The following is a 25,301-nucleotide window of genomic DNA, read 5'->3' on the forward strand; positions in this document are numbered from 1 at the left end:
AGAGGCACTTTAATGCCTGAAATTGGTCGAAAAAGAAGCTTCTGAGTAGGAGAAAAAGTCTGTAATTATATCAATTTTGGTCACATTGAGGCTTTAAAAAGTAGTTATTCAACATGAGGCGCATTATAAATGACATTTTGAATCAATTTTTCTACAGTCCAAAAAATCAATTTTCTGATGAAAAACGATGACCCGTGACCTGTCAAAATTTTTCCAGATCGTCAGAAATGGAAATTTTTTAATGTTTAATTTTTTGACTGCAAATGACTATTCCATGTAAATTATCACTTTTGGAACAAAAACAAGTGTGCTTAGAGTCACTTTAATGCCTGCAATTGGTCGAAATAGAAGCTTCTGAATAGGAGAAAAAATCTGTAATAATGGCAATTTTGGTCACATTGAGGCTTTAAAAAGTAGTTATTCAACATAAGGCACAATCCAAATGACATTTTGAATCAATTTTTCTACAGTCCAAAAAAATCAATTTTCTGATGAAAAACGATGACCCGTGACCTGTCGAAATTTCTCCAGATGGTCAGAAATGGAATTTTTTTATGTTTAATTTTTTTTACTGTAAATGACTATTCCATGTGAATTATCACTTTTGGAACAAAAATAAGGGTGTTTAGAGTCACTTTAATGCCTGAAATTGGTCGAAATAGAAGCTTCTGAATAGGAGCAAAAGTGTGTAATAATGGCAATTTTGTCACATTGAAGCTTTAAAAAGTAGTTATTCAACATGAGGCACATTCCAAATGACATTTTTAATCAATTTTTCTACAGTCCAAAAAATCAATTTTCTGATAAAAAATGATGACCCGTGACCTCTCGAAATTTCTCCAGATGGTCAGAAATGGAATTTTTTTAACGTTTAATTTTTTGACTGCAAATGACTATTCCATGTGAATTATCACTTTTGGAACTAAAATAAGTGTGTTTAGAGTAATTTTAATTACTGAAATTGGTCAAAAAAGAAGCTTCTGAGTAGGAGAAAATGTCTGTAAAAATGGCAATTTTGGTCACGTTGAGGCTTCAAAAAGGAGTTATTCGACATGAGGCACAATCCAAATGACATTTTGAATCAATTTTTCTAGAGTCCAAAAAATCAATTTTCTGATGAAAAACGATGACCAGTGACCTCTCGAAATTTCTCCAGATGGTCAGAAATGGAAATATTTTAACGTTTAATTTTTTGACTGCAAATGACTATTCCATGTGTATTATCACTTTTGGAATTTAAATAAGTGTGTTTAGAGTCACTTTAATGCCTGAAATTGGTCGAAGTAGCAGCTTCAGAATAGGAGAAAATGTCTGTATTAATGGCAATTTTGGTCACATTGAGGCTTTAAAAAGTAGTTATTCAACATAAGGCACATTCCAAATGACATTTTGAATCAATTTTTCTAGAGTCCAAAAAATCAATTTTCTGATGAAAAACGATGACCCGTGACCTGTCGAAATTTCTCCAGATGGTCAGAAATGGAAATTTTTTAATGTTTAATATTTTTACTGTAAATGACTATTCCATGTAAATTATCACTTTTGGAACTAAAATAAGTGTTTAGAGTCACTTTAATGCCTGAAATTGGTCAAAATAGAAGCTTCTGAATAGGAGCAAAAGTCTGTAATAATGGCAATTTTGGTCACATTGAAGCTTTAAAAAGTAGTTAATCAACAGGAGGCACATTCCAAATGACATTTTTAATCAATTTTTCTACAGTCCAAAAAAGCAATTTTCTGATGAAAAACGATGACCCGTGACCTCTCGAGATTTCTCCAGATGGTCAGAAATGGAAATTTTTTAATGTTTAATTTTTATACTGTAAATGACTATTCCATGTGAATTATCACTTTTGGAATTTAAATAAGTGTGTTTAGAGTCACTTTAATGCCTGAAATTGGTCGAAGTAGAAGCTTCTGAATAGGAGAAAATGTCTGTATTAATGGCAATTTTGGTCACATTGAGGCTTCAAAAAGTAGTTATTCAACATGAGGCACAATCCAAATGACATTTTGAATAAATTTTTCTACAGTCCAAAAAAATCAATTTTCTGATGAAAAACGATGACCCGTGACCTGTCGAAATTTCTCCAGATGGTCAGAAATGGAAATTTTTTTATGTTTAATTTTTTTACTGTAAATGACTATTCCATGTGAATTATCACTTTTGGAACAAAAACAAGTGTGTTTAGAGTCACTTTAATGCCTGAAATTGGTCGAAATAGAAGCTTCTGAATTGGAGAAAATGTCTTTAAAAATGGCAATTTTCGTCACATTGAGGCTTTAAAAAGTAGTTATCCAACATGAGGCACAATCCAAATGACATTTTGAATCAATTTTTCTACAGTCCAAAAAATCAATTTTCTGATGAAAAACGATGACCCGTGACCTGTCGAAATTTTTCCAGATGGTCAGAAATGGAAATTTTTTAATGTTTAATTTTTATACTGTAAATGACTATTCCATGTGAATTATCACTTTTGGAATTTAAATAAGTGTGTTTAGAGTCACTTTAATGCCTGAAATTGGTCGAAGTAGAAGCTTCTGAATAGGAGAAAATGTCTGTATTAATGGCAATTTTGGTCACATTGAGGCTTCAAAAAGTAGTTATTCAACATGAGGCACAATCCAAATGACATTTTGAATCAATTTTTCTACAGTCCAAAAAAATCAATTTTCTGATGAAAAACGATGACCTGTGACCTGTTGAAATTTCTCCAGATGGTCAGAAATGGACATTTTTTAATGTTTCATTTTTTGACTGCAAATGACTATTCCATGTAAATTATCACTTTTGGAACAAAAACAAGTGTGCTTAGAGTCACTTTAATGCCTGAAATTGGTCGAAATAGAAGCTTCTGAATAGGAGAAAAAGTCTGTAATAATGGCAATTTTGGTCACATTGAGGCTTTAAAAAGTAGTTATTCAACATAAGGCACATTCCAAATGACATTTTGAATCAATTTTTCTAGAGTCCAAAAACTCAATTTTCTGATGAAAAACGATGACCCGTGACCTGTCGAAATTTTTCCAGATGGTCAGAAATGGAAATTTTTTAATGTTTAATATTTTTACTGTAAAAGACTATTCCATGTAAATTATCACTTTTGGAACTAAAATAAGTGTTTAGAGTCACTTTAATGCCTGAAATTGGTCATAAATAGAAGCTTCTGAATAGGAGCAAAAGTCTGTAATAATGGCAATTTTGGTCACATTGAAGCTTTAAAAAGTAGTTATTCAACAGGAGGCACATTCCAAATGACATTTTTAATCAATTTTTCTACAGTCCAAAAAAGCAATTTTCTGATGAAAAACGATGACCCGTGACCTCTCGAAATTTCTCCATATGGTCAGAAATAGAAATTTTTTAATGTTTATTTTTTTTACTGTAAATGACTATTCCATGTGAATTATCACTTTTGGAACAAAAATAAGGGTGTTTAGAGTCACTTTAATGCCTGAAATTGGTCGAAATAGAAGCTTCGGAATAGGAGAAAATGTCTTTAAAAATGGCAATTTTCGTCACATTGAGGCTTTAAAAAGTAGATATTCAACATGAGGCACAATCCAAATGACATTTTGAATCAATTTTTCTACAGTCCAAAAAATCAATTTTCTGATGAAAAACGATGACCCGTGACCTGTCGAAATTTCTCCAGATGGTCAGAAATGGAAATTTTTTAATGTTTAATTTTTATACTGTAAATGACTATTCCATGTGAATTATCACTTTTGGAATTTAAATAAGTGTGTTTAGAGTCACTTTAATGCCTGAAATTGGTCGAAATAGAAGCTTCTGAATAGGAGAAACTGTCTGTATTAATGGCAATTTTGGTCACATTGAGGCTTCAAAAAGTAGTTATTCAACATGAGGCACAATCCAAATGACATTTTGAATAAATTTTTCTACAGTCCAAAAAATCTATTTTCTGATGAAAAACGATGACCCGTGACCTGTCGAAATTTCTCCAGATTGTCAGAAATGGAAATTTTTTAATGTTTAGTTTTTTGACTGCAAATAACTATTCCATGTAAAATATCACTTTTGGAACAAAAATAAGTGTGTTTAGAGTCACTTTAATGCCTGAAATTGGTCGAAAAAGAAGCTTCTGAGTAGGAGAAAATGTCTGTAAAAATGGCAATTTTGGTCACATTGAGGCTTTAAAAAGTAGTTATTCAACACGATGCACATTCCAAATGACATTTTGAATCAATTTTTCTACAGTCCCAAAAAATCAATTTTCTGATGAAAAACGATGACCCGTGACCTGTCGAAATTTCTCCAGATGGTCAGAAATGGAAATTTTTTAATGTTTAATATTTTTACTGTAAATGACTATTCCATGTAAATTATCACTTTTGGAACTAAAATAAGTGTTTAGAGTCACTTTAATGCCTGAAATTGGTCAAAATAGAAGCTTCTGAATAGGAGCAAAAGTCTGTAATAATGGCAATTTTGTCACATTGAAGCTTTAAAAAGTAGTTATTCAACATGAGGCACATTCCAAATGACATTTTTAATCAATTTTTCTACAGTCCAAAAAATCAATTTTCTGATAAAAAATCATGACCCGTGACCTCTCGAAATTTCTCCAGATGGTCAGAAATGGAATTTTTTTAACGTTTAATTTTTTGACTGCAAATGACTATTCCATGTGAATTATCACTTTTGGAACTAAAATAAGTGTGTTTAGAGTAATTTTAATTACTGAAATTGGTCAAAAAAGAAGCTTCTGAGTAGGAGAAAATGTCTGTAAAAATGGCAATTTTGGTCACGTTGAGGCTTCAAAAAGTAGTTATTCAACATGAGGCACAATCCAAATGACATTTTGAATCAATTTTTCTAGAGTCCAAAAAATCAATTTTCTGATGAAAAACGATGACCCGTGACCTGTCGAAATTTCTCCAGATTGTCAGAAATGGAAATTTTTTAATGTTTAGTTTTTTGACTGCAAATAACTATTCCATGTAAACTATCACTTTTGGAACTAAAATAAGTGTTTAGAGTCACTTTAATGCCTGAAATTGGTCAAAATAGAAGCTTCTGAATAGGAGCAAAAGTCTGTAATAATGGCAATTTTGGTCACATTGAAGCTTTAAAAAGTAGTTATTCAACATGAGGCACATTCCAAATGACATTTTTAATCAATTTTTCTACAGTCCAAAAAATCAATTTTCTGATGAAAAACGATGACCCGTGACCTCTCGAAATTTCTCCAGATGGTCAGAAATGGAAATATTTTAACGTTTAATTTTTTGACTGCAAATGACTATTCCATGTAAATTATCACTTTTGGAACACAAATAAGGGTGTTTAGAGTCACTTTAATGCCTGAAATTGGTCGAAATAGAAGCTTCGGAATAGGAGAAAATGTCTTTAAAAATGGCAATTTTCGTCACATTGAGGCTTTAAAAAGTAGATATTCAACATGAGGCACATTCCAAATGACATTTTTAATCAATTTTTCTACAGTCCAAAAAATCAATTTTCTGATGAAAAACGATGACCCGTGACCTCTCGAAATTTCTCCAGATGGTCAGAAATGGAAATTTTTTAATGTTTAATTTTTATACTGTAAATGACTATTCCATGTGAATTATCACTTTTGGAATTTAAATAAGTGTGTTTAGAGTCACTTTAATGCCTGCAATTGGTCGAAAAAGAAGCTTCTGAGTAGGAGAAAAAGTCTGTAATTATATCAATTTTGGTCACATTGAAGCTTTAAAAAGTAGTTATTCAACATGAGGCACATTCCAAATGACATCTTGAATCAATTTTTCTACAGTCCAAAAAATCAATTTTCTGATGAAAAACGATGACACGTGACCTGTCGAAATTTCTCCAGATGGTCAGAAATGGAAATTTTTTAATGTTTAATATTTTTACTGTAAATGACTATTCCATGTAAATTATCACTTTTGGAACTAAAATAAGTGTTTAGAGTCACTTTAATGCCTGAAATTGGTCAAAATAGAAGCTTCTGAATAGGAGCAAAAGTCTGTAATAATGGCAATTTTGGTCACATTGAAGCTTTAAAAAGTAGTTATTCAACATGAGGCACATTCCAAATGACATTTTTAATCAATTTTTCTACAGTCCAAAAAAATCAATTTTCTGATGAAAAACGATGACCCGTGACCTCTCGAAATTTCTCCAGATGGTCAGAAATGGAAATTTTTTAACGTTTAATTTTTTGACTGCAAATGACTATTCCATGTGAATTATCACTTTTGGAACTAAAATAAGTGTGTTTAGAGTAATTTTAATTACTGAAATTGGTTGAAAAAGAAACTTCTGAGTAGGAGAAAATGTCTGTAAAAATGGCAATTTTGGTCACGTTGAGGCTTCAAAAAGTAGTTATTCAACATGAGGCACAATCCAAATGACATTTTGAATCAATTTTTCTACAGTCCAAAAAATCAATTTTCTGATGAAAAACGAAGACCCGTGACCTGTCGAAATTTCTCCAGATGGTCAGAAATGGAAATTTTTTAATGTTTAATTTTTATACTGTAAATGACTATTCCATGTGAATTATCACTTTTGGAATTTAAATAAGTGTGTTTAGAGTCACTTTAATGCCTGAAATTGGTCGAAGTAGAAGCTTCTGAATAGGAGAAAATGTCTGTATTCATGGCAATTTTGGTCACATTGAGGCATCAAAAAGTAGTTATTCAACATGAGGCACAATCCAAATGACATTTTGAATCAATTTTTCTACAGTCCGAAAAAATCAATTTTCTGATGAAAAACGATGACCTGTGACCTGTTGAAATTTCTCCAGATGGTCAGAAATGGACATTTTTTAATGTTTAATTTTTTGACTGCAAATGACTATTCCATGTAAATTATCACTTTTGGAACAAAAACAAGTGTGCTTAGAGTCACTTTAATGCCTGAAATTGGTCGAAATAGAAGCTTCTGAATAGGAGAAAAAATCTGTAATAATGGCAATTTTGGTCACATTGAGGCTTTAAAAAGTAGTTATTCAACATAAGGCACAATCCAAATGACATTTTGAATCAATTTTTCTACAGTCCAAAAAAATCAATTTTCTGATGAAAAACGATGACCCGTGACCTGTCGAAATTTCTCCAGATGGTCAGAAATGGAATTTTTTTATGTTTAATTTTTTTTACTGTAAATGACTATTCCATGTGAATTATCACTTTTGGAACAAAAATAAGGGTGTTTAGAGTCACTTTAATGCCTGAAATTGGTCGAAATAGAAGCTTCTGAATAGGAGCAAAAGTGTGTAATAATGGCAATTTTGTCACATTGAAGCTTTAAAAAGTAGTTATTCAACATGAGGCACATTCCAAATGACATTTTTAATCAATTTTTCTACAGTCCAAAAAATCAATTTTCTGATAAAAAATGATGACCCGTGACCTCTCGAAATTTCTCCAGATGGTCAGAAATGGAATTTTTTTAACGTTTAATTTTTTGACTGCAAATGACTATTCCATGTGAATTATCACTTTTGGAACTAAAATAAGTGTGTTTAGAGTAATTTTAATTACTGAAATTGGTCAAAAAAGAAGCTTCTGAGTAGGAGAAAATGTCTGTAAAAATGGCAATTTTGGTCACGTTGAGGCTTCAAAAAGGAGTTATTCGACATGAGGCACAATCCAAATGACATTTTGAATCAATTTTTCTAGAGTCCAAAAAATCAATTTTCTGATGAAAAACGATGACCAGTGACCTCTCGAAATTTCTCCAGATGTTCAGAAATGGAAATATTTTAACGTTTAATTTTTTGACTGCAAATGACTATTCCATGTGAATTATCACTTTTGGAATTTAAATAAGTGTGTTTAGAGTCACTTTAATGCCTGAAATTGGTCGAAGTAGCAGCTTCAGAATAGGAGAAAATGTCTGTATTAATGGCAATTTTGGTCACATTGAGGCTTTAAAAAGTAGTTATTCAACATAAGGCACATTCCAAATGACATTTTGAATCAATTTTTCTAGAGTCCAAAAAATCAATTTTCTGATGAAAAACGATGACCCGTGACCTGTCGAAATTTCTCCAGATGGTCAGAAATGGAAATTTTTTAATGTTTAATATTTTTACTGTAAATGACTATTCCATGTAAATTATCACTTTTGGAACTAAAATAAGTGTTTAGAGTCACTTTAATGCCTGAAATTGGTCAAAATAGAAGCTTCTGAATAGGAGCAAAAGTCTGTAATAATGGCAATTTTGGTCACATTGAAGCTTTAAAAAGTAGTTAATCAACAGGAGGCACATTCCAAATGACATTTTTAATCAATTTTTCTACAGTCCAAAAAAGCAATTTTCTGATGAAAAACGATGACCCGTGACCTCTCGAAATTTCTCCAGATGGTCAGAAATGGAAATTTTTTAATGTTTAATTTTTATACTGTAAATGACTATTCCATGTGAATTATCACTTTTGGAATTTAAATAAGTGTGTTTAGAGTCACTTTAATGCCTGAAATTGGTCGAAGTAGAAGCTTCTGAATAGGAGAAAATGTCTGTATTAATGGCAATTTTGGTCACATTGAGGCTTCAAAAAGTAGTTATTCAACATGAGGCACAATCCAAATGACATTTTGAATAAATTTTTCTACAGTCCAAAAAAATCAATTTTCTGATGAAAAACGATGACCCGTGACCTGTCGAAATTTCTCCAGATGGTCAGAAATGGAAATTTTTTTATGTTTAATTTTTTTACTGTAAATGACTATTCCATGTGAATTATCACTTTTGGAACAAAAACAAGTGTGTTTAGAGTCACTTTAATGCCTGAAATTGGTCGAAATAGAAGCTTCTGAATTGGAGAAAATGTCTTTAAAAATGGCAATTTTCGTCACATTGAGGCTTTAAAAAGTAGTTATCCAACATGAGGCACAATCCAAATGACATTTTGAATCAATTTTTCTACAGTCCAAAAAATCAATTTTCTGATGAAAAACGATGACCCGTGACCTGTCGAAATTTTTCCAGATGGTCAGAAATGGAAATTTTTTAATGTTTAATTTTTATACTGTAAATGACTATTCCATGTGAATTATCACTTTTGGAATTTAAATAAGTGTGTTTAGAGTCACTTTAATGCCTGAAATTGGTCGAAGTAGAAGCTTCTGAATAGGAGAAAATGTCTGTATTAATGGCAATTTTGGTCACATTGAGGCTTCAAAAAGTAGTTATTCAACATGAGGCACAATCCAAATGACATTTTGAATCAATTTTTCTACAGTCCAAAAAAATCAATTTTCTGATGAAAAACGATGACCTGTGACCTGTTGAAATTTCTCCAGATGGTCAGAAATGGACATTTTTTAATGTTTCATTTTTTGACTGCAAATGACTATTCCATGTAAATTATCACTTTTGGAACAAAAACAAGTGTGCTTAGAGTCACTTTAATGCCTGAAATTGGTCGAAATAGAAGCTTCTGAATAGGAGAAAAAGTCTGTAATAATGGCAATTTTGGTCACATTGAGGCTTTAAAAAGTAGTTATTCAACATAAGGCAGATTCCAAATGACATTTTGAATCAATTTTTCTAGAGTCCAAAAACTCAATTTTCTGATGAAAAACGATGACCCGTGACCTGTCGAAATTTTTCCAGATGGTCAGAAATGGAAATTTTTTAATGTTTAATATTTTTACTGTAAAAGACTATTCCATGTAAATTATCACTTTTGGAACTAAAATAAGTGTTTAGAGTCACTTTAATGCCTGAAATTGGTCATAAATAGAAGCTTCTGAATAGGAGCAAAAGTCTGTAATAATGGCAATTTTGGTCACATTGAAGCTTTAAAAAGTAGTTATTCAACAGGAGGCACATTCCAAATGACATTTTTAATCAATTTTTCTACAGTCCAAAAAAGCAATTTTCTGATGAAAAACGATGACCCGTGACCTCTCGAAATTTCTCCATATGGTCAGAAATAGAAATTTTTTAATGTTTATTTTTTTTACTGTAAATGACTATTCCATGTGAATTATCACTTTTGGAACAAAAATAAGGGTGTTTAGAGTCACTTTAATGCCTGAAATTGGTCGAAATAGAAGCTTCGGAATAGGAGAAAATGTCTTTAAAAATGGCAATTTTCGTCACATTGAGGCTTTAAAAAGTAGATATTCAACATGAGGCACAATCCAAATGACATTTTGAATCAATTTTTCTACAGTCCAAAAAATCAATTTTCTGATGAAAAACGATGACCCGTGACCTGTCGAAATTTCTCCAGATGGTCAGAAATGGAAATTTTTTAATGTTTAATTTTTATACTGTAAATGACTATTCCATGTGAATTATCACTTTTGGAATTTAAATAAGTGTGTTTAGAGTCACTTTAATGCCTGAAATTGGTCGAAATAGAAGCTTCTGAATAGGAGAAACTGTCTGTATTAATGGCAATTTTGGTCACATTGAGGCTTCAAAAAGTAGTTATTCAACATGAGGCACAATCCAAATGACATTTTGAATAAATTTTTCTACAGTCCAAAAAATCTATTTTCTGATGAAAAACGATGACCCGTGACCTGTCGAAATTTCTCCAGATTGTCAGAAATGGAAATTTTTTAATGTTTAGTTTTTTGACTGCAAATAACTATTCCATGTAAAATATCACTTTTGGAACAAAAATAAGTGTGTTTAGAGTCACTTTAATGCCTGAAATTGGTCGAAAAAGAAGCTTCTGAGTAGGAGAAAATGTCTGTAAAAATGGCAATTTTGGTCACATTGAGGCTTTAAAAAGTAGTTATTCAACACGATGCACATTCCAAATGACATTTTGAATCAATTTTTCTACAGTCCAAAAAATCAATTTTCTGATGAAAAACGATGACCCGTGACCTGTCGAAATTTCTCCAGATGGTCAGAAATGGAAATTTTTTAATGTTTAATATTTTTACTGTAAATGACTATTCCATGTAAATTATCACTTTTGGAACTAAAATAAGTGTTTAGAGTCACTTTAATGCCTGAAATTGGTCAAAATAGAAGCTTCTGAATAGGAGCAAAAGTCTGTAATAATGGCAATTTTGTCACATTGAAGCTTTAAAAAGTAGTTATTCAACATGAGGCACATTCCAAATGACATTTTTAATCAATTTTTCTACAGTCCAAAAAATCAATTTTCTGATAAAAAATCATGACCCGTGACCTCTCGAAATTTCTCCAGATGGTCAGAAATGGAATTTTTTTAACGTTTAATTTTTTGACTGCAAATGACTATTCCATGTGAATTATCACTTTTGGAACTAAAATAAGTGTGTTTAGAGTAATTTTAATTACTGAAATTGGTCAAAAAAGAAGCTTCTGAGTAGGAGAAAATGTCTGTAAAAATGGCAATTTTGGTCACGTTGAGGCTTCAAAAAGTAGTTATTCAACATGAGGCACAATCCAAATGACATTTTGAATCAATTTTTCTAGAGTCCAAAAAATCAATTTTCTGATGAAAAACGATGACCCGTGACCTGTCGAAATTTCTCCAGATTGTCAGAAATGGAAATTTTTTAATGTTTAGTTTTTTGACTGCAAATAACTATTCCATGTAAACTATCACTTTTGGAACTAAAATAAGTGTTTAGAGTCACTTTAATGCCTGAAATTGGTCAAAATAGAAGCTTCTGAATAGGAGCAAAAGTCTGTAATAATGGCAATTTTGGTCACATTGAAGCTTTAAAAAGTAGTTATTCAACATGAGGCACATTCCAAATGACATTTTTAATCAATTTTTCTACAGTCCAAAAAATCAATTTTCTGATGAAAAACGATGACCCGTGACCTCTCGAAATTTCTCCAGATGGTCAGAAATGGAAATATTTTAACGTTTAATTTTTTGACTGCAAATGACTATTCCATGTAAATTATCACTTTTGGAACACAAATAAGGGTGTTTAGAGTCACTTTAATGCCTGAAATTGGTCGAAATAGAAGCTTCGGAATAGGAGAAAATGTCTTTAAAAATGGCAATTTTCGTCACATTGAGGCTTTAAAAAGTAGTTATTCAACATGAGGCACATTCCAAATGACATTTTTAATCAATTTTTCTACAGTCCAAAAAATCAATTTTCTGATGAAAAACGATGACCCGTGACCTCTCGAAATTTCTCCAGATGGTCAGAAATGGAAATTTTTTAATGTTTAATTTTTATACTGTAAATGACTATTCCATGTGAATTATCACTTTTGGAATTTAAATAAGTGTGTTTAGAGTCACTTTAATGCCTGCAATTGGTCGAAAAAGAAGCTTCTGAGAAGGAGAAAAAGTCTGTAATTATATCAATTTTGGTCACATTGAAGCTTTAAAAAGTAGTTATTCAACATGAGGCACATTCCAAATGACATCTTGAATCAATTTTTCTACAGTCCAAAAAATCAATTTTCTGATGAAAAACGATGACACGTGACCTGTCGAAATTTCTCCAGATGGTCAGAAATGGAAATTTTTTAATGTTTAATATTTTTACTGTAAATGACTATTCCATGTAAATTATCACTTTTGGAACTAAAATAAGTGTTTAGAGTCACTTTAATGCCTGAAATTGGTCAAAATAGAAGCTTCTGAATAGGAGCAAAAGTCTGTAATAATGGCAATTTTGGTCACATTGAAGCTTTAAAAAGTAGTTATTCAACATGAGGCACATTCCAAATGACATTTTTAATCAATTTTTCTACAGTCCAAAAAAATCAATTTTCTGATGAAAAACGATGACCCGTGACCTCTCGAAATTTCTCCAGATGGTCAGAAATGGAAATTTTTTAACGTTTAATTTTTTGACTGCAAATGACTATTCCATGTGAATTATCACTTTTGGAACTAAAATAAGTGTGTTTAGAGTAATTTTAATTACTGAAATTGGTTGAAAAAGAAACTTCTGAGTAGGAGAAAATGTCTGTAAAAATGGCAATTTTGGTCACGTTGAGGCTTCAAAAAGTAGTTATTCAACATGAGGCACAATCCAAATGACATTTTGAATCAATTTTTCTACAGTCCAAAAAATCAATTTTCTGATGAAAAACGAAGACCCGTGACCTGTCGAAATTTCTCCAGATGGTCAGAAATGGAAATTTTTTAATGTTTAATTTTTATACTGTAAATGACTATTCCATGTGAATTATCACTTTTGGAATTTAAATAAGTGTGTTTAGAGTCACTTTAATGCCTGAAATTGGTCGAAGTAGAAGCTTCTGAATAGGAGAAAATGTCTGTATTCATGGCAATTTTGGTCACATTGAGGCTTCAAAAAGTAGTTATTCAACATGAGGCACAATCCAAATGACATTTTGAATCAATTTTTCTACAGTCCGAAAAAATCAATTTTCTGATGAAAAACGATGACCTGTGACCTGTTGAAATTTCTCCAGATGGTCAGAAATGGACATTTTTTAATGTTTCATTTTTTGACTGCAAATTACTATTCCATGTAAATTATCACTTTTGGAACAAAAACAAGTGTGTTTAGAGGCACTTTAATGCCTGAAATTGGTCGAAAAAGAAGCTTCTGAGTAGGAGAAAAAGTCTGTAATTATATCAATTTTGGTCACATTGAGGCTTTAAAAAGTAGTTATTCAACATGAGGCGCATTCTAAATGACATTTTGAATCAATTTTTCTACAGTCCAAAAAATCAATTTTCTGATGAAAAACGATGACCCGTGACCTGTCAAAATTTCTCCAGATCGTCAGAAAGGGAAATATTTAATGTTTAATTTTTTGGCTGCAAATGACTATTCCATGTAAATTATCACTTTTGGAACAAAAACAAGTGTGCTTAGAGTCACTTTAATGCCTGAAATTGGTCGAAATAGAAGCTTCTGAATAGGAGAAACTGTCTGTATTAATGGCAATTTTGGTCACATTGAGGCTTCAAAAAGTAGTTATTCAACATAAGGCACATTCCAAATGACATTTTGAATCAATTTTTCTAGAGTCCAAAAAATCAATTTTCTGATGAAAAACGATGACCCGTGACCTGTCGAAATTTCTCCAGATTGTCAGAAATGGAAATTTTTTAATGTTTAGTTTTTTGACTGCAAATAACTATTCCATGTAAAATATCACTTTTGGAACAAAAATAAGGGTGTTTAGAGTCACTTTAATGCCTGAAATTGGTCGAAATAGAAGCTTCTGAATAGGAGAAAATGTCTTTAAAATGGCAATTTTCGTCACATTGAGGCTTTAAAAAGTAGTTATTCAACATGAGGCACAATCGAAATGACATTTTGAATCAATTTTTCTACAGTCCAAAAAATCAATTTTCTGATGAAAAACGATGACCCGTGACCTGTCGAAATTTCTCCAGATGGTCAGAAATGGAAATTTTTTAATGTTTAATTTTTATACTGTAAATGACTATTCCATGTGAATTATCACTTTTGGAATTTAAATAAGTGTGTTTAGAGTCACTTTAATGCCTGAAATTGGTCGAAGTAGCAGCTTCAGAATAGGAGAAAATGTCTGTATTAATGGCAATTTTGGTCACATTGAGGCTTCAAAAAGTAGTTATTCAACATGAGGCACAATCCAAATGACATTTTGAATCAATTTTTCTACAGTCCAAAAAAATCAATTTTCTGATGAAAAACGATGACCCGTGACCTGTCGAAATTTCTCCAGATGGTCAGAAATGGAATTTTTTTATGTTTAAATTTTTTTACTGTAAATGACTATTCCATGTGAATTATCACTTTTGGAACAAAAACAAGTGTGTTTAGAGGCACTTTAATGCCTGAAATTGGTCGAAAAAGAAGCTTCTGAGTAGGAGAAAAAGTCTGTAATTATATCAATTTTGGTCACATTGAGGCTTTAAAAAGTAGTTATTCAACATGAGGCGCATTATAAATGACATTTTGAATCAATTTTTCTACAGTCCAAAAAATCAATTTTCTGATGAAAAACGATGACCCGTGACCTGTCAAAATTTTTCCAGATCGTCAGAAATGGAAATTTTTTAATGTTTAATTTTTTGACTGCAAATGACTATTCCATGTAAATTATCACTTTTGGAACAAAAACAAGTGTGCTTAGAGTCACTTTAATGCCTGAAATTGGTCGAAATAGAAGCTTCTGAATAGGAGAAAAAATCTGTAATAATGGCAATTTTGGTCACATTGAGGCTTTAAAAAGTAGTTATTCAACATAAGGCACATTCCAAATGACATTTTGAATCAATTTTTCTAGAGTCCAAAAAATCAATTTTCTGATGAAAAACGATGACCCGTGACCTGTCGAAATTTCTCCAGATGGTCAGAAATGGAAATTTTTTAATGTTTAATATTTTTACTGTAAATGACTATTCCATGTAAATTATCACTTTTGGAACTAAAATAAGTGTTTAGAGTCACTTTAATGCCTGAAATTGGTCAAAATAGAAGCTTCTGAATAGGAGCAAAAGTCTGTAATAATGGCAATTTTGGTCACATTGAAGCTTTAAAAAGTAGTTATTCAACATGAGGCACATTCCAAATGACATTTTTAATCAATTTTTCTACAGTCCAAAAAATCAATTTTCTGATGAAAAACGATGACCCGTGACCTCTCGAAATTTCTCCAGATGGTCAGAAATGGAAATATTTTAACGTTTAATTTTTTGACTGCAAATGACTATTCCATGTAAATTATCACTTTTGGAACACAAATAAGGGTGTTTAGAGTCACTTTAATGCCTGAAATTGGTCGAAATAGAAGCTTCGGAATAGGAGAAAATGTCTTTAAAAATGGCAATTTTCGTCACATTGAGGCTTTAAAAAGTAGTTATTCAACATGAGGCACATTCCAAATGACATTTTTAATCAATTTTTCTACAGTCCAAAAAATCAATTTTCTGATGAAAAACGATGACCCGTGACCTCTCGAAATTTCTCCAGATGGTCAGAAATGGAAATTTTTTAATGTTTAATTTTTATACTGTAAATGACTATTCCATGTGAATTATCACTTTTGGAATTTAAATAAGTGTGTTTAGAGTCACTTTAATGCCTGCAATTGGTCGAAAAAGAAGCTTCTGAGTAGGAGAAAAAGTCTGTAATTATATCAATTTTGGTCACATTGAAGCTTTAAAAAGTAGTTATTCAACATGAGGCACATTCCAAATGACATCTTGAATCAATTTTTCTACAGTCCAAAAGATCAATTTTCTGATGAAAAACGATGACACGTGACCTGTCGAAATTTCTCCAGATGGTCAGAAATGGAAATTTTTTAATGTTTAATATTTTTACTGTAAATGACTATTCCATGTAAATTATCACTTTTGGAACTAAAATAAGTGTTTAGAGTCACTTTAATGCCTGAAATTGGTCAAAATAGAAGCTTCTGAATAGGAGCAAAAGTCTGTAATAATGGCAATTTTGGTCACATTGAAGCTTTAAAAAGTAGTTATTCAACATGAGGCACATTCCAAATGACATTTTTAATCAATTTTTCTACAGTCCAAAAAAATCAATTTTCTGATGAAAAACGATGACCCGTGACCTCTCGAAATTTCTCCAGATGGTCAGAAATGGAAATTTTTTAACGTTTAATTTTTTGACTGCAAATGACTATTCCATGTGAATTATCACTTTTGGAACTAAAATAAGTGTGTTTAGAGTAATTTTAATTACTGAAATTGGTTGAAAAAGAAACTTCTGAGTAGGAGAAAATGTCTGTAAAAATGGCAATTTTGGTCACGTTGAGGCTTCAAAAAGTAGTTATTCAACATGAGGCACAATCCAAATGACATTTTGAATCAATTTTTCTACAGTCCAAAAAATCAATTTTCTGATGAAAAACGAAGACCCGTGACCTGTCGAAATTTCTCCAGATGGTCAGAAATGGAAATTTTTTAATGTTTAATTTTTATACTGTAAATGACTATTCCATGTGAATTATCACTTTTGGAATTTAAATAAGTGTGTTTAGAGTCACTTTAATGCCTGAAATTGGTCGAAGTAGAAGCTTCTGAATAGGAGAAAATGTCTGTATTCATGGCAATTTTGGTCACATTGAGGCTTCAAAAAGTAGTTATTCAACATGAGGCACAATCCAAATGACATTTTGAATCAATTTTTCTACAGTCCGAAAAAATCAATTTTCTGATGAAAAACGATGACCTGTGACCTGTTGAAATTTCTCCAGATGGTCAGAAATGGACATTTTTTAATGTTTAATTTTTTGACTGCAAATGACTATTCCATGTAAATTATCACTTTTGGAACAAAAACAAGTGTGCTTAGAGTCACTTTAATGCCTGAAATTGGTCGAAATAGAAGCTTCTGAATAGGAGAAAAAATCTGTAATAATGGCAATTTTGGTCACATTGAGGCTTTAAAAAGTAGTTATTCAACATAAGGCACAATCCAAATGACATTTTGAATCAATTTTTCTACAGTCCAAAAAAATCAATTTTCTGATGAAAAACGATGACCCGTGACCTGTCGAAATTTCTCCAGATGGTCAGAAATGGAATTTTTTTATGTTTAAGTTTTTTTACTGTAAATGACTATTCCATGTGAATTATCACTTTTGGAACAAAAATAAGGGTGTTTAGAGTCACTTTAATGCCTGAAATTGGTCGAAATAGAAGCTTCTGAATAGGAGCAAAAGTGTGTAATAATGGCAATTTTGTCACATTGAAGCTTTAAAAAGTAGTTATTCAACATGAGGCACATTCCAAATGACATTTTTAATCAATTTTTCTACAGTCCAAAAAATCAATTTTCTGATAAAAAATGATGACCCGTGACCTCTCGAAATTTCTCCAGATGGTCAGAAATGGAATTTTTTTAACGTTTAATTTTTTGACTGCAAATGACTATTCCATGTGAATTATCACTTTTGGAACTAAAATAAGTGTGTTTAGAGTAATTTTAATTACTGAAATTGGTCAAAAAAGAAGCTTCTGAGTAGGAGAAAATGTCTGTAAAAATGGCAATTTTGGTCACGTTGAGGCTTCAAAAAGGAGTTATTCGACATGAGGCACAATCCAAATGACATTTTGAATCAATTTTTCTAGAGTCCAAAAAATCAATTTTCTGATGAAAAACGATGACCAGTGACCTCTCGAAATTTCTCCAGATGGTCAGAAATGGAAATATTTTAACGTTTAATTTTTTGACTGCAAATGACTATTCCATGTGAATTATCACTTTTGGAATTTAAATAAGTGTGTTTAGAGTCACTTTAATGCCTGAAATTGGTCGAAGTAGCAGCTTCAGAATAGGAGAAAATGTCTGTATTAATGGCAATTTTGGTCACATTGAGGCTTTAAAAAGTAGTTATTCAACATAAGGCACATTCCAAATGACATTTTGAATCAATTTTTCTAGAGTCCAAAAAATCAATTTTCTGATGAAAAACGATGACCCGTGACCTGTCGAAATTTCTCCAGATGGTCAGAAATGGAAATTTTTTAATGTTTAATATTTTTACTGTAAATGACTATTCCATGTAAATTATCACTTTTGGAACTAAAATAAGTGTTTAGAGTCACTTTAATGCCTGAAATTGGTCAAAATAGAAGCTTCTGAATAGGAGCAAAAGTCTGTAATAATGGCAATTTTGGTCACATTGAAGCTTTAAAAAGTAGTTAATCAACAGGAGGCACATTCCAAATGACATTTTTAATCAATTTTTCTACAGTCCAAAAAAGCAATTTTCTGATGAAAAACGATGACCCGTGACCTCTCGAAATTTCTCCAGATGGTCAGAAATGGAAATTTTTTAATGTTTAATTTTTATACTGTAAATGACTATTCCATGTGAATTATCACTTTTGGAATTTAAATAAGTGTGTTTAGAGTCACTTTAATGCCTGAAATTGGTCGAAGTAGAAGCTTCTGAATAGGAGAAAATGTCTGTATTAATGGCAATTTTGGTCACATTGAGGCTTCAAAAAGTAGTTATTCAACATGAGGCACAATCCAAATGACATTTTGAATAAATTTTTCTACAGTCCAAAAAAATCAATTTTCTGATGAAAAACGATGACCCGTGACCTGTCGAAATTTCTCCAGATGGTCAGAAATGGAAATTTTTTTATGTTTAATTTTTTTACTGTAAATGACTATTCCATGTGAATTATCACTTTTGGAACAAAAACAAGTGTGTTTAGAGTCACTTTAATGCCTGAAATTGGTCGAAATAGAAGCTTCTGAATTGGAGAAAATGTCTTTAAAAATGGCAATTTTCGTCACATTGAGGCTTTAAAAAGTAGTTATCCAACATGAGGCACAATCCAAATGACATTTTGAATCAATTTTTCTACAGTCCAAAAAATCAATTTTCTGATGAAAAACGATGACCCGTGACCTGTCGAAATTTTTCCAGATGGTCAGAAATGGAAATTTTTTAATGTTTAATTTTTATACTGTAAATGACTATTCCATGTGAATTATCACTTTTGGAATTTAAATAAGTGTGTTTAGAGTCACTTTAATGCCTGAAATTGGTCGAAGTAGAAGCTTCTGAATAGGAGAAAATGTCTGTATTAATGGCAATTTTGGTCACATTGAGGCTTCAAAAAGTAGTTATTCAACATGAGGCACAATCCAAATGACATTTTGAATCAATTTTTCTACAGTCCAAAAAAATCAATTTTCTGATGAAAAACGATGACCTGTGACCTGTTGAAATTTCTCCAGATGGTCAGAAATGGACATTTTTTAATGTTTCATTTTTTGACTGCAAATGACTATTCCATGTAAATTATCACTTTTGGAACAAAAACAAGTGTGCTTAGAGTCACTTTAATGCCTGAAATTGGTCGAAATAGAAGCTTCTGAATAGGAGAAAAAGTCTGTAATAATGGCAATTTTGGTCACATTGAGGCTTTAAAAAGTAGTTATTCAACATAAGGCACATTCCAAATGACATTTTGAATCAATTTTTCTAGAGTCCAAAAACTCAATTTTCTGATGAAAAACGATGACCCGTGACCTGTCGAAATTTTTCCAGATGGTCAGAAATGGAAATTTTTTAATGTTTAATATTTTTACTGTAAAAGACTATTCCATGTAAATTATCACTTTTGGAACTAAAATAAGTGTTTAGAGTCACTTTAATGCCTGAAATTGGTCATAAATAGAAGCTTCTGAATAGGAGCAAAAGTCTGTAATAATGGCAATTTTGGTCACATTGAAGCTTTAAAAAGTAGTTATTCAACAGGAGGCACATTCCAAATGACATTTTTAATCAATTTTTCTACAGTCCAAAAAAGCAATTTTCTGATGAAAAACGATGACCCGTGACCTCTCGAAATTTCTCCATATGGTCAGAAATAGAAATTTTTTAATGTTTATTTTTTTTACTGTAAATGACTATTCCATGTGAATTATCACTTTTGGAACAAAAATAAGGGTGTTTAGAGTCACTTTAATGCCTGAAATTGGTCGAAATAGAAGCTTCGGAATAGGAGAAAATGTCTTTAAAAATGGCAATTTTCGTCACATTGAGGCTTTAAAAAGTAGATATTCAACATGAGGCACAATCCAAATGACATTTTGAATCAATTTTTCTACAGTCCAAAAAATCAATTTTCTGATGAAAAACGATGACCCGTGACCTGTCGAAATTTCTCCAGATGGTCAGAAATGGAAATTTTTTAATGTTTAATTTTTATACTGTAAATGACTATTCCATGTGAATTATCACTTTTGGAATTTAAATAAGTGTGTTTAGAGTCACTTTAATGCCTGAAATTGGTCGAAATAGAAGCTTCTGAATAGGAGAAACTGTCTGTATTAATGGCAATTTTGGTCACATTGAGGCTTCAAAAAGTAGTTATTCAACATGAGGCACAATCCAAATGACATTTTGAATAAATTTTTCTACAGTCCAAAAAATCTATTTTCTGATGAAAAACGATGACCCGTGACCTGTCGAAATTTCTCCAGATTGTCAGAAATGGAAATTTTTTAATGTTTAGTTTTTTGACTGCAAATAACTATTCCATGTAAAATATCACTTTTGGAACAAAAATAAGTGTGTTTAGAGTCACTTTAATGCCTGAAATTGGTCGAAAAAGAAGCTTCTGAGTAGGAGAAAATGTCTGTAAAAATGGCAATTTTGGTCACATTGAGGCTTTAAAAAGTAGTTATTCAACACGATGCACATTCCAAATGACATTTTGAATCAATTTTTCTACAGTCCAAAAAATCAATTTTCTGATGAAAAACGATGACCCGTGACCTGTCGAAATTTCTCCAGATGGTCAGAAATGGAAATTTTTTAATGTTTAATATTTTTACTGTAAATGACTATTCCATGTAAATTATCACTTTTGGAACTAAAATAAGTGTTTAGAGTCACTTTAATGCCTGAAATTGGTCAAAATAGAAGCTTCTGAATAGGAGCAAAAGTCTGTAATAATGGCAATTTTGTCACATTGAAGCTTTAAAAAGTAGTTATTCAACATGAGGCACATTCAAAATGACATTTTTAATCAATTTTTCTACAGTCCAAAAAATCAATTTTCTGATAAAAAATCATGACCCGTGACCTCTCGAAATTTCTCCAGATGGTCAGAAATGGAATTTTTTTAACGTTTAATTTTTTGACTGCAAATGACTATTCCATGTGAATTATCACTTTTGGAACTAAAATAAGTGTGTTTAGAGTAATTTTAATTACTGAAATTGGTCAAAAAAGAAGCTTCTGAGTAGGAGAAAATGTCTGTAAAAATGGCAATTTTGGTCACGTTGAGGCTTCAAAAAGTAGTTATTCAACATGAGGCACAATCCAAATGACATTTTGAATCAATTTTTCTAGAGTCCAAAAAATCAATTTTCTGATGAAAAACGATGACCCGTGACCTGTCGAAATTTCTCCAGATTGTCAGAAATGGAAATGTTTTAATGTTTAGTTTTTTGACTGCAAATAACTATTCCATGTAAACTATCACTTTTGGAACTTAAATAAGTGTTTAGAGTCACTTTAATGCCTGAAATTGGTCAAAATAGAAGCTTCTGAATAGGAGCAAAAGTCTGTAATAATGGCAATTTTGGTCACATTGAAGCTTTAAAAAGTAGTTATTCAACATGAGGCACATTCCAAATGACATTTTTAATCAATTTTTCTACAGTCCAAAAAATCAATTTTCTGATGAAAAACGATGACCCGTGACCTCTCGAAATTTCTCCAGATGGTCAGAAATGGAAATATTTTAACGTTTAATTTTTTGACTGCAAATGACTATTCCATGTAAATTATCACTTTTGGAACACAAATAAGGGTGTTTAGAGTCACTTTAATGCCTGAAATTGGTCGAAATAGAAGCTTCGGAATAGGAGAAAATGTCTTTAAAAATGGCAATTTTCGTCACATTGAGGCTTTAAAAAGTAGTTATTCAACATGAGGCACATTCCAAATGACATTTTTAATCAATTTTTCTACAGTCCAAAAAATCAATTTTCTGATGAAAAACGATGACCCGTGACCTCTCGAAATTTCTCCAGATGGTCAGAAATGGAAATTTTTTAATGTTTAATTTTTATACTGTAAATGACTATTCCATGTGAATTATCACTTTTGGAATTTAAATAAGTGTGTTTAGAGTCACTTTAATGCCTGCAATTGGTCGAAAAAGAAGCTTCTGAGAAGGAGAAAAAGTCTGTAATTATATCAATTTTGGTCACATTGAAGCTTTAAAAAGTAGTTATTCAACATGAGGCACATTCCAAATGACATCTTGAATCAATTTTTCTACAGTCCAAAAAATCAATTTTCTGATGAAAAACGATGACACGTGACCTGTCGAAATTTCTCCAGATGGTCAGAAATGGAAATTTTTTAATGTTTAATATTTTTACTGTAAATGACTATTCCATGTAAATTATCACTTTTGGAACTAAAATAAGTGTTTAGAGTCACTTTAATGCCTGAAATTGGTCAAAATAGAAGCTTCTGAATAGGAGCAAAAGTCTGTAATAATGGCAATTTTGGTCACATTGAAGCTTTAAAAAGTAGTTATTCAACATGAGGCACATTCCAAATGACATTTTTAATCAATTTTTCTACAGTCCAAAAAAATCAATTTTCTGATGAAAAACGATGACCCGTGACCTCTCGAAATTTCTCCAGATGGTCAGAAATGGAAATTTTTTAACGTTTAATTTTTTGACTGCAAATGACTATTCCATGTGAATTATCACTTTTGGAACTAAAATAAGTGTGTTTAGAGTAATTTTAATTACTGAAATTGGTTGAAAAAGAAACTTCTGAGTAGGAGAAAATGTCTGTAAAAATGGCAATTTTGGTCACGTTGAGGCTTCAAAAAGTAGTTATTCAACATGAGGCACAATCCAAATGACATTTTGAATCAATTTTTCTACAGTCCAAAAAATCAATTTTCTGATGAAAAACGAAGACCCGTGACCTGTCGAAATTTCTCCAGATGGTCAGAAATGGAAATTTTTTAATGTTTAATTTTTATACTGTAAATGACTATTCCATGTGAATTATCACTTTTGGAATTTAAATAAGTGTGTTTAGAGTCACTTTAATGCCTGAAATTGGTCGAAGTAGAAGCTTCTGAATAGGAGAAAATGTCTGTATTCATGGCAATTTTGGTCACATTGAGGCTTCAAAAAGTAGTTATTCAACATGAGGCACAATCCAAATGACATTTTGAATCAATTTTTCTACAGTCCGAAAAAATCAATTTTCTGATGAAAAACGATGACCTGTGACCTGTTGAAATTTCTCCAGATGGTCAGAAATGGACATTTTTTAATGTTTCATTTTTTGACTGCAAATTACTATTCCATGTAAATTATCACTTTTGGAACAAAAACAAGTGTGTTTAGAGGCACTTTAATGCCTGAAATTGGTCGAAAAAGAAGCTTCTGAGTAGGAGAAAAAGTCTGTAATTATATCAATTTTGGTCACATTGAGGCTTTAAAAAGTAGTTATTCAACATGAGGCGCATTCTAAATGACATTTTGAATCAATTTTTCTACAGTCCAAAAAATCAATTTTCTGATGAAAAACGATGACCCGTGACCTGTCAAAATTTCTCCAGATCGTCAGAAAGGGAAATATTTAATGTTTAATTTTTTGGCTGCAAATGACTATTCCATGTAAATTATCACTTTTGGAACAAAAACAAGTGTGCTTAGAGTCACTTTAATGCCTGAAATTGGTCGAAATAGAAGCTTCTGAATAGGAGAAACTGTCTGTATTAATGGCAATTTTGGTCACATTGAGGCTTCAAAAAGTAGTTATTCAACATAAGGCACATTCCAAATGACATTTTGAATCAATTTTTCTAGAGTCCAAAAAATCAATTTTCTGATGAAAAACGATGACCCGTGACCTGTCGAAATTTCTCCAGATTGTCAGAAATGGAAATTTTTTAATGTTTAGTTTTTTGACTGCAAATAACTATTCCATGTAAAATATCACTTTTGGAACAAAAATAAGGGTGTTTAGAGTCACTTTAATGCCTGAAATTGGTCGAAATAGAAGCTTCTGAATAGGAGAAAATGTCTTTAAAATGGCAATTTTCGTCACATTGAGGCTTTAAAAAGTAGTTATTCAACATGAGGCACAATCGAAATGACATTTTGAATCAATTTTTCTACAGTCCAAAAAATCAATTTTCTGATGAAAAACGATGACCCGTGACCTGTCGAAATTTCTCCAGATGGTCAGAAATGGAAATTTTTTAATGTTTAATTTTTATACTGTAAATGACTATTCCATGTGAATTATCACTTTTGGAATTTAAATAAGTGTGTTTAGAGTCACTTTAATGCCTGAAATTGGTCGAAGTAGCAGCTTCAGAATAGGAGAAAATGTCTGTATTAATGGCAATTTTGGTCACATTGAGGCTTCAAAAAGTAGTTATTCAACATGAGGCACAATCCAAATGACATTTTGAATCAATTTTTCTACAGTCCAAAAAAATCAATTTTCTGATGAAAAACGATGACCCGTGACCTGTCGAAATTTCTCCAGATGGTCAGAAATGGAATTTTTTTATGTTTAAATTTTTTTACTGTAAATGACTATTCCATGTGAATTATCACTTTTGGAACAAAAACAAGTGTGTTTAGAGGCACTTTAATGCCTGAAATTGGTCGAAAAAGAAGCTTCTGAGTAGGAGAAAAAGTCTGTAATTATATCAATTTTGGTCACATTGAGGCTTTAAAAAGTAGTTATTCAACATGAGGCGCATTATAAATGACATTTTGAATCAATTTTTCTACAGTCCAAAAAATCAATTTTCTGATGAAAAACGATGACCCGTGACCTGTCAAAATTTTTCCAGATCGTCAGAAATGGAAATTTTTTAATGTTTAATTTTTTGACTGCAAATGACTATTCCATGTAAAT

Source organism: Triturus cristatus, chromosome 10 (assembly GCF_964204655.1).
Source record: "Triturus cristatus chromosome 10, aTriCri1.1, whole genome shotgun sequence".
NCBI lineage: Eukaryota > Metazoa > Chordata > Amphibia > Caudata > Salamandridae > Triturus > Triturus cristatus.